Genomic DNA, 10,879 nt, shown 5'->3' on the forward strand with positions numbered 1-10,879 from the left:
ACTTGCTGGAGGCTATTCAAATTAGCCACACCGTGGGATGTAAGGAGCTCTCTGATTGGTTGGTCAGACACAGGCTGTCTGCCAGCCTGGATTTTTCTAGCTCATAGCTTCGCCCTGCTAAGAAGCGTGTGTGCTTGTACAAAGGCCGTTCAGCCTCGGGATTTACACTCGGCTCGACACGGATATGTGAAGAATGAAGGGACCCTGCAGCGAAACGGAGAGCGCAACCTCTGACTGAGTGCCTGTCTACACAGTCTGACCACCTGTTGAAGGTAAGGTGCTAACATGGCTAACGCTAGCATCACCGCACGTAGCCCCGTTATTTTAAGGACATCTTAGTTTATGAAAGTTTTACGTCGCAGCTGTACGAGCTAGCTACGTGTTTTGTAAGCTGCTGTGCTCTTCACAAATAAAGCTGGAAGCAGCTCAGACTGTTAGAACCAGCACTGAGCCCTGTTACATTTATACAGTGTTAGAGCAATGGCTGCAACCTACAGCCTTTAAACTAGCGATTAAAATGCTGACAGTAAACTCGTCAGTCCAGATGTTACCACATTACTTTGTGATACTTAAAACAACTGAGACAGGCTGATTAAAATAACAGCTGTCAGTTCTCTCATTCCTTATATCAAGACTGGAGATCACACTACTGATTTCAGTTCATTTAATATGTGAGTGCACAGATTCATTCTCAACTGGACATAAATGATGATCAAAGGTTGTATATATGATGAATTCATCAAATCCCAGCCTCTAACACAGTGCGCTGAATCTTAGCTTTGAATGTCCAGTATATTCTAATCAGTGCAATGTAAGCATTCACTGAACCTACAGTATCTACACCTGTGTGGCAAATGTGTGGTAAAGATACAGATAATGAAATTTAATTATTAATACAATATACATCATGAAAAATGAAAGCTGAAATTGATTCAGTTTAGTACTTTTCTCTGTATGCTCTGTGATTATAAAGGCCTTAAATTCTGTGATATATACTGTAAATGATTTTCACAGAGGTCTTAAAGTACTTAAATCACTGCTGATAGTCTGGTTGTTTATATTTTCACATGTTTTTGTGTCTGTAGGGCTGTTTGATGACGATTTGGACTCCTCTGGGAGATGAGGACACACCCACATCTGTTCCATACTGCAGCTATGGATGGTGTTACAGCTCCGAGTCAGCTTTAGGCCATCAGACGCACACACTGGAAAAGCAGCACCTGGACTTCATGCAGGAGAGACGGCCTCAGTGATGATGGACTCTGCATCCTCTACCTCACCTCCTAATCTCTTTCTTCTTTAACACATAATTAAAATCACTCCAAAAGAGTGTAAACTTACTGAGGAAGTCTCTAACTTGTACACATTTGTACTTTTACTTGTTTTATGAGTTATTTTTAAGAAGAGTAAAGTTATTCACATAAAGTTTTTATTCTTCTGTATTTATTCTTTTGTATCATGTACCACAGTCATACTGAACTTTACAGACCTGGTGAATTGGAGAAAAAACACACACACACACACACACACACACACATATATATATATATATATATATATATATATATATATATATATATATATATATATATATATATATATATATATATATCAGCTTCAGCAGTATTTCGATTTATCTTATGAATTCCAGTCTAATGTCAATTCACTGAGTTCAGTTTTGGTCTTAAACTCCAGAGAATACCACCTGGTTCAACAATCTTTTTATCTGATTATTGGCAAAATGTTTTCTTCTGAGAGATGCTCCTGAGGCTGAAATTGAGCCCAGAGAAACAACAACAAAGTTTAGTTCCTCTGGATTTTCCATGGAAAATTGTTTTATCACTCATCCAGGTGACTTCTCCAGTGTCACGGATGAGTGATGAATGTATCTCCCACTGGAAACCATTGTGTCCAGTTAAAGTCATTCGGTTTTTTTAAGGAGAGTTGTTAGATGCTGTGCTCGTGAGGACAATGGGTTTTAACTTGCTGCACAACACAAAGCTGCTATACTGGATCAACGATCAAAACACTTAATTGAGCAGAATTAAGTCAAAATGTAATATCCTCATATGATGACACATCACACACGACCCAGCATTGTTCTAAGAATGCAAACTTTCTTATTGGAAGTTTCCACAGCTGCCAAAAAGGGACAGATTTCTGTCTGGTCTTAATGAGTGGTCGTTGCTCTCTCGTTTTCTCTGGAATTGCTGCACGGAGGATGTAACACCCATGATAAGCGCTGAGGTGTGTGTCCTTGTCAGAAATCAGCCATCCTCAGCTTCCAGGTTAGGAAAAGTGGAACCAGAAGATATTCAAATGCATCTCTTCACAGCTGCTGATGAATTCTACAAAAAACAAAGTTTGTTAAAAACATTTGCAGGTGAATCACCACTGATTTATCAGTGCCATCCATTTACTCAAAAATTACTGACAAGTGGATAACTAGAATATATAGTTTATAATTTCAAAAATGTCCTGTACAAAATCAGGGCTCGCAAAATTTCAAAATCCCTGGTAGCCCTTCGGGCAGGGACTCTTCAGTTTTTGGTAGCCCAAAATAAATTTAAGTAGCCCGAATAAATAAGGGAGCAATTTTTTTTATGTTTTGTTTCCTGTTTTGTTTCCGTAACGGAAAAAAAACATTAATCAAAAAATTGTTGAAACACAAATTACAATATTGTATAAAAATTACAATCATCAACTCAAATACTTGGTTGTAATTGAACAGAAATTTCTATGAACTTGTAAGAACTGTACAACAGGAATCAGTCTGTGTCAGATCCTGAATTTGAAATTTCCACTGGAGTCACGGGTAAGAGGCAAGTGGAACCAAGATCTAGGCCATTTGCTTTTTGAAGTTTGCAAAGACTGCTAAATTTTGCCAGTGGTAGTTCACTCTTTGCAACATAGTAGGCTGTTCTTAACAGATTTTTCAGGTTGATTTTTAGTATGTTATTTGCAGACTGAGCAATAATCAATTTCTTGCATTTCTCATGGGCTCTAATGGGGGCCTTTCTTAAAATTACTGGTCCCAGTAACAAAGGCACTTGTCGACTCAGAAATCGAGGGAAACCAACAACACACCCGGCAGAACATTATGTTATTTACACGGGTGCACATAAGTGGTCCGCATGTGCGCATTCGCTGTCAAAATAAAAGACGCGCACCAGATAAGAAGTTGCAACGCGCGTTTGCGTCCATATAAAAGGCAGTGTTTTTGTCTGCTAGAGTGGGATTTTCACGGCACATTCTGCACCAAATCTCTGTTCATCATTTGTTTAAAGCCAGCTCACCTCCTGCAACCACTTTTCCTAGAATACGCGCTTCTTTTGTGGTTCGGACTCCATCTGACATTTCTTTGGAGGTTAGGAACACCAAAGTAATTGCTTAAAGGAGCTTCTTCGACATCTTTAAGAGTTCTAAACAAATGTCTGTCCTCCTCCAGAAAATCTTATGGACGCAAACACGCGTTGCAACTTCTTATCTTGTGCGCGTATTTTATTTTGACAGCGAATGCGCACCTGCGGACCACTTATGTGCACCCCTGGTTATTTAGCTTGTCATATTCCAGCCACAGAAATTCTTTTGTCCATGAAACCATAAAGCTGCACTTTCTTTTTGCCTTATAGTCTGATTTGTCATAACTTTTCCGTTTTGTGGTAAGCTTTTCTTTGGCTGTCACTTCTTCACCCTGACTGGTCTTATTTGGCTCAGCAGAACTAAAATATATATCCTGCTGCCTTTACACACGCACTCACATAACGCTCAGCGATTCTCTGCGCGATCAACCTCTCACATGTTTAAGCTTCCTGCGGGAGATTTCACTTGTCATGTTTGATAGCAAACTAACGATTGATAAGACGATGTCAGAGGAATTGGTGCGCAAATTATCGTCACTCACCAATCAGTACTGTCGCTCTCTATACGCAGTTCGCGCGATTGCAAAGTGAAAGCAAAAAACAAGCGCAAATTCAAATGCGATTTCAATATGTCACATATAGGGCTGCTCGATTATGGCAAAAATGATAATCACGATTATTTTCACTGAAATTGAGATCTCGATTATTTGATGATATTTATTTAACAATAACAATGTATTGAATAATGGCTTTAAAGATTGTCAAAAATAGTATAAAATAGTGTGCAAATACTGATAACAGTGCAAATGTTTGCAATATAAAAAATAAAATGTAAACATCTATGTTTAGTGAACTTTGCCATGTCGCTCTGTGGTGCAGCTACAACACCAAAGTTTACACACTATGTCTACTTGATCCACGTCTGACTCCGCGAACCCATAATGTTTCCACACCACTGAAGGGTTTTTTTTTTAACCTCTTTTCAACCAACGGCAGTCACTCTCCTCTCCAAATAACTTCTGCTTAGCTTTCCGAGCTTCGCTCTGTTAGCTCCTCTTAATTGTTGTGAGGCGTGTTCGAAACGCAGAGAGGTGCGCTCGATTTGCCACACGGAGCAGCGCGAGAGTAAAGCACGAGGGAGGTGCTAATAATCGGCTCAGTCATTTTTAATGATCGTTGAAAGCCCAGATCGTAATTTAGATTAAAATTCGATTAATTGAGCAGCCCTAGTCACATATTGACAGTGGTTCACCGATGCCAATGACATATTTACCCAGCTACATTTCCGAAAGAATGCAAAAGCATTGACATATATTTTTCCTTCCTATGATAGCCCGACGGGCAGGGCAGGGATAGATTCTGGTAGCCCGACTGGAAAAATCGCTAGCCCCGGGACGTCGGGCTAGCGATTTTGCGAGCCCTGAAAATGAACTATATATGACAAATGTGGTGCTTGTGGAATTTTTAACAAGGACCCTACAAAACTTTACTCATGCTGCCAAACTTTTGACAGCTAGGTGTGCAGTTCCTGCTTTAAATGCATCCACTTTTAAGATTAAGGAATCTAAGTGATAAGAGGCCAGAAATGTTTGAACTCACTTATGAACCTACATCACTGAGGCCATCTCTCCTGCATGAAGTCCAGGTGCTGGTTTTCCAGTGTGTGCGTCTGATGGCCCAAAGCTGACTCAGAGCCGTAACACCATCCATGGCTGCAGTATGGAACAGATGTGGGTGTGTCCTCATCTCCCAGAGGAGTCCAAATCGTCATCAAACAGCCCTACAGACACAAAAACGTGAAAATATAAACAACCAGACTATCAGCAGTGATTTAAGTACTTTAAGACCTCTGTGAAAATCATTTACAGTATATATCACAGAATTTAAGGCCTTTATAATCACAGAGCATAGAGAGAAAAGTACTAAACTGAATCAATTTCAGCTTTCATTTTTCATGATGTATATTGTATTAATAATTAAATTTCATTATCTGTATCTTTACCACACATTTACCACACAGGTGTAGATACTATAGGTTCAGTGAATGCTTACATTGCACTGATTAGAATATACTGGACATTCAAAGCTAAGATTCAGCACACTGTGTTAGAGGCTGGGATTTGATGAATTCATCATATATACAACCTTTGATCATCATTTATGTCCAGTTGAGAATGAATCTGTGCACTCACATATTAAATGAACTGAAATCAGTAGTGCGATCTCCAGTCTTGATATAAGGAATGAGAGAACTGACAGCTGTTATTTTAATCAGCCTGTCTCAGTTGTTTTAAGTATCACAAAGTAATGTGGTAACATCTGGACTGACGAGTTTACTGTCAGCATTTTAATCGCTAGTTTAAAGGCTGTAGGTTGCAGCCATTGCTCTAACACTGTATAAATGTAACAGGGCTCAGTGCTGGTTCTAACAGTCTGAGCTGCTTCCAGCTTTATTTGTGAAGAGCACAGCAGCTTACAAAACACGTAGCTAGCTCGTACAGCTGCGACGTAAAACTTTCATACGCTAAAATGACCTTAAAATAACGGAGCTACGTGCGGTGATGCTAGCGTTAGCCATGTTAGCACCTTACCTTCAACAGGTGGTCAGACTGTGTAGACAGGCACTCAGTCAGAGGTTGCGCTCTCCGTTTCGCTGCAGGGTCCCTTCATTCTTCACATATCCGTGTCGAGCCGAGTGTAAATCCCGAGGCTGAACGGCCTTTGTACAAGCACACACGCTTCTTAGCAGGGCGAAGCTATGAGCTAGAAAAATCCAGGCTGGCAGACAGCCTGTGTCTGACCAACCAATCAGAGAGCTCCTTACATCCCACGGTGTGGCTAATTTGAATAGCCTCCAGCAAGTTGTTAATCGAAGAGCTAATCCAGCAGCTAATCCAGCAGCTAATCCAGCAGCTAATCCCGGAGCGAACAGGAAAGGGAAATGGATTTTGAACTGCAGTTTATTAAATTGCAGGTGGAAAAGGGATTTTGAACTGCAGTTTATTAAATTGCAAGTGGAAAAAGGATTTTGAACTGCAGTTTATTAAATTGCAGGTGGAAAAAGGATTTTGAACTGCAGTTTATTAAAGTGCAAGTGGAAAAAGGATTTTGAACTGCAGTTTATTAAATTGCAGGTGGAAAAAGGATTTTGAACTGCAGTTTATTAAATTGCAAGTGGAAAAAGGATTTAGAACTGCAGTTTATTAAATTGCAGGTGGAAAAAGGATTTTGAACTGCAGTTTATTAAATTGCAAGTGGAAAAAGGATTTTGAACTGCAGTTTATTAAAGTGCAACTGAAAAAAGGATTTTAAAATGCAGTTTATTAAAGTGCAATTGGAAAAAGGATTTTGAAATGCAATTGGAAAAAGGATTTTGAAATGCAGTTTATTAAATTGGAATTCAAAAATGAATTTACAATTGCAGAATTTATTCTACAATTCATTATTAAAGCACAGAAATTTTTATTTCGATGCGCGTGGCTCTTGTGGTCCTCCATAAATGAAATCATCATTTCAGGAATTAGTCACCAACATCACAGCAACATAGGCACTTATTTGAATTCTGAATACAGTAAGTGCTCATTGTTGTTGTGTTGTTGATGTCTTCTACAATCAAAATTCACTGTAAAATTAATCTTGGATGATGACTTCTGTGATATTTTCACATTCAGAATCTTTCCTAATTCTCTAGGCTCAAAAATTTTAAATGAACAAATATCATTACTTCATTGAAGCTCCCTTTAGTTTTTCACGACGTACCACACAGATCACCTCGAACGGAGACACTGATGGTTCTACTTTTCCTAAGTACTTTCTTTCGAAGTAATCTTGATTGTATTACATCAGGATCACGCAGCTACCTTTTAAGAATTATTCACCCATCATAAGTAAAACACCATTACCAATTGTAATTCAAACTAGAGTAAGTGCCAAATGTCATTAACAAAGAGTGTTTTGAAGACATCTTCTGTCTTAGTGCTTTTTATGGTTGTTATTAGGTTCAAAAGAATTCATGTTTTCAGGAATTAGTCACCAACATCACGGCAACATAGGCACTTATTTGATTTCTGAATATAGTAAGTGCTCATTGTTGTTGTATTGTTGATATCTTCTACAGCCAACAATCACTGTAAAATTACCTTTGCATTATGCATTGTAGCTCATTTTGACCATCGGAAATCTTTGTTGCAAATCTTTCCTCTTTGCCAAGGTTGCAGGACTTGATATAAGGATGCATGTTAACTTAAGCTGACTCTAGGTTTTCAGGACGTACAACATTAAGATTACCTCGAACGGAGACACTGATGGTTGTTCTTGTTTTCCTAAGTGCTTCCTTTCGTAGTAATCTTGATTATATTACATCAGGATCATACAATCCACATTATTTCAGGACTTGTTCACCATCATTAAAAACAACTGTCACCAACTGGAATTCAAATTACAGCAAGTGGTAATTGTTGTACTCCTGATGTCATCAACAAAGAGTGCTTTGCAGGCATCTTCTGGCTCAGTGGATGCATGGCTTTTTATGCTTTTCATCAGGGGCAAATGTTTTCATCATTTCACAAATTAGTCACCAACATCACGACAACATAGGCACCTATTTAAATTCTTAAAATGGTAAGTGCTCATTGTTGTTGTATTGTTGATGTCTTCTACAGCCAAAAATCACTAAAATTACATTTGCATTATGTATTGTAGCTGACTTTGTCCAACAGAAATCATTGTTGCAAATCTTTCCTCTTTGCCAAGGTTGCAGGACTTGATATAAGGATGCATGTTAACTTAAGCTGACTTTAGGTTTTCAGGACGTATCACATTAAGATCACCTCGAACGGAGACACTGATGGTTGTTCTTTTCCTAAGTGCTTCCTTTCGAAGTAATCTTGATTGTATTACATCAGGATCACAAAGCTACATTATTTCAGTACTGTTTCACCGTCATTAAAAACAACTGTCACCAACTGGAATTCAAATTACAGCAAGTGGTAATTGTTGTACTCCTGATGTCATCAACAAAGAGTGCTTTGCAGGCATCTTCTGTTTCAGTGGATGCATGGCTTTTTATGGTTTTCCTCAGGGTCAAATGATTTCACCATTTCACAAATTAGTCACCAACATCACGACAACATAGGCACTTATTTGAATTCTTAAATAGTAAGTGCTCATTGTTGTTGTGTTGTTGATGTCTTCTACAGTCAAAAATCACTGTAAAATTACCTTTGCATTATGTATTGTAGCTGACTTTGTCCAACAGAAATCATTGTTGCAAATCTTTCCTCTTTGCCAAGGTTGCAGGACTTGATATAAGGATGCATGTTAACTTAAGCTGACTTTAGGTTTTCAGGACGTATCACATTAAGATCACCTCGAACGGAGACACTGATGGTTGTTCTTTTCCTAAGTGCTTCCTTTCGAAGTAATCTTGATTGTATTACATCAGGATCACAAAGCTACATTATTTCAGTACTGTTTCACCGTCATTAAAAACAACTGTCACCAACTGGAATTCAAATTACAGCAAGTGGTAATTGTTGTACTCCTGATGTCATCAACAAAGAGTGTTTTGCAGCCATCTTCTGTTTCAGTGGATGCATGGCTTTTTATGCTTTTCCTCAGGGGCAAATGTTTTCATCATTTCACAAATTAGTCACCAACATCACGACAACATAGGCACCTATTTAAATTCTTAAAATGGTAAGTGCTCATTGTTGTTGTATTGTTGATGTCTTCTACAGCCAAAAATCACTAAAATTACATTTGCATTATGTATTGTAGCTGACTTTGTCCAACAGAAATCATTGTTGCAAATCTTTCCTCTTTGCCAAGGTTGCAGGACTTGATATAAGGATGCATGTTAACTTAAGCTGACTTTAGGTTTTCAGGACGTATCACATTAAGATCACCTCGAACGGAGACACTGATGGTTGTTCTTTTCCTAAGTGCTTCCTTTCGAAGTAATCTTGATTGTATTACATCAGGATCACAAAGCTACATTATTTCAGTACTGTTTCACCGTCATTAAAAACAACTGTCACCAACTGGAATTCAAATTACAGCAAGTGGTAATTGTTGTACTCCTGATGTCATCAACAAAGAGTGCTTTGCAGGCATCTTCTGTTTCAGTGGATGCATGGCTTTTTATGGTTTTCCTCAGGGTCAAATGATTTCACCATTTCACAAATTAGTCACCAACATCACGACAACATAGGCACTTATTTGAATTCTTAAATAGTAAGTGCTCATTGTTGTTGTGTTGTTGATGTCTTCTACAGTCAAAAATCACTGTAAAATTACCTTTGCATTATGTATTGTAGCTCATTTTGACCATCAGAAATTTTTCTTGCAAATAGTTCCTCTTTTCCAAGGGTTGCGGCTCTTGATTAAAAAATGCATGTTAACTTTAGTTAAGCCGACTTTAGATTCTCAGGATGCATCACACAAAGATCACCTCGAACGGAGACACTTATGGTTCTTGTTTTCCTAAGTGCTTCCTTTCGAAGTAATCTTGATTGTATTACATCAGGATCACACAGCTAGATTATTTCAGGACTTGTTCACCATCATTAAAAACAACAGCCACCAACTAGAATTCAAACTACAGTAAGTGCAAGTTTTCGTGCTGTATAAGTCATCAACAAAGAGTGTTTTGCAGCCATCTTCTGTCTCAGTGGATGCATGGCTTTTTATGCTTTTCATCAGGGGCAAATGAAATCATCATTTCAGGAATTAGTCACCAACATCACAGCAACATAGGCACTTATTTGAATTCTGAATACAGTAAGTGCTCATTGTTGTTGTGTTGTTGATGTCTTCTACAATCAAAATTCACTGTAAAATTAATCTTGGATGATGACTTCTGTGATATTTTCACATTCAGAATCTTTCCTAATTCTCTAGGCTCAAAAATTTTAAATGAACAAATATCATTACTTCATTGAAGCTCCCTTTAGTTTTTCACGACGTACCACACAGATCACCTCGAACGGAGACACTGATGGTTCTACTTTTCCTAAGTACTTTCTTTCGAAGTAATCTTGATTGTATTACATCAGGATCACGCAGCTACCTTTTAAGAATTATTCACCCATCATAAGTAAAACACCATTACCAATTGTAATTCAAACTAGAGTAAGTGCCAAATGTCATTAACAAAGAGTGTTTTGAAGACATCTTCTGTCTTAGTGCTTTTTATGGTTGTTATTAGGTTCAAAAGAATTCATGTTTTCAGGAATTAGTCACCAACATCACGGCAACATAGGCACTTATTTGATTTCTGAATATAGTAAGTGCTCATTGTTGTTGTATTGTTGATATCTTCTACAGCCAACAATCACTGTAAAATTACCTTTGCATTATGCATTGTAGCTCATTTTGACCATCGGAAATCTTTGTTGCAAATCTTTCCTCTTTGCCAAGGTTGCAGGACTTGATATAAGGATGCATGTTAACTTAAGCTGACTCTAGGTTTTCAGGACGTACAACATTAAGATTACCTCGAACGGAGACACTGATGG

The 10,879-nt window shown here is 38.2% G+C and overlaps 1 long non-coding RNA gene across 2 annotated transcripts; it reads right to left on the reverse strand.

The window, feature by feature from the left end:
* Positions 1 to 1,605: 1,605 nt before the first annotated feature.
* LOC134640110 (uncharacterized) lies at positions 1,606 to 6,098 on the reverse strand. 2 transcript variants are annotated; one of them, XR_010095404.1, is made up of 3 exons: positions 5,954 to 6,098; positions 4,962 to 5,142; positions 1,606 to 2,348 (listed from the first exon to the last, which is right to left on the reverse strand). It is a non-coding gene; the product is annotated as an uncharacterized LOC134640110 (long non-coding RNA). The 2 variants fall into 2 exon arrangements; XR_010095405.2 differs by having other exon boundaries at positions 4,974 to 5,142; positions 5,954 to 6,097.
* Positions 6,099 to 10,879: the final 4,781 nt, after the last annotated feature.

The sequence above is a fragment of the Pelmatolapia mariae genome, linkage group LG13, assembly GCF_036321145.2.
Source record: "Pelmatolapia mariae isolate MD_Pm_ZW linkage group LG13, Pm_UMD_F_2, whole genome shotgun sequence".
Lineage (NCBI taxonomy): Eukaryota > Metazoa > Chordata > Actinopteri > Cichliformes > Cichlidae > Pelmatolapia > Pelmatolapia mariae.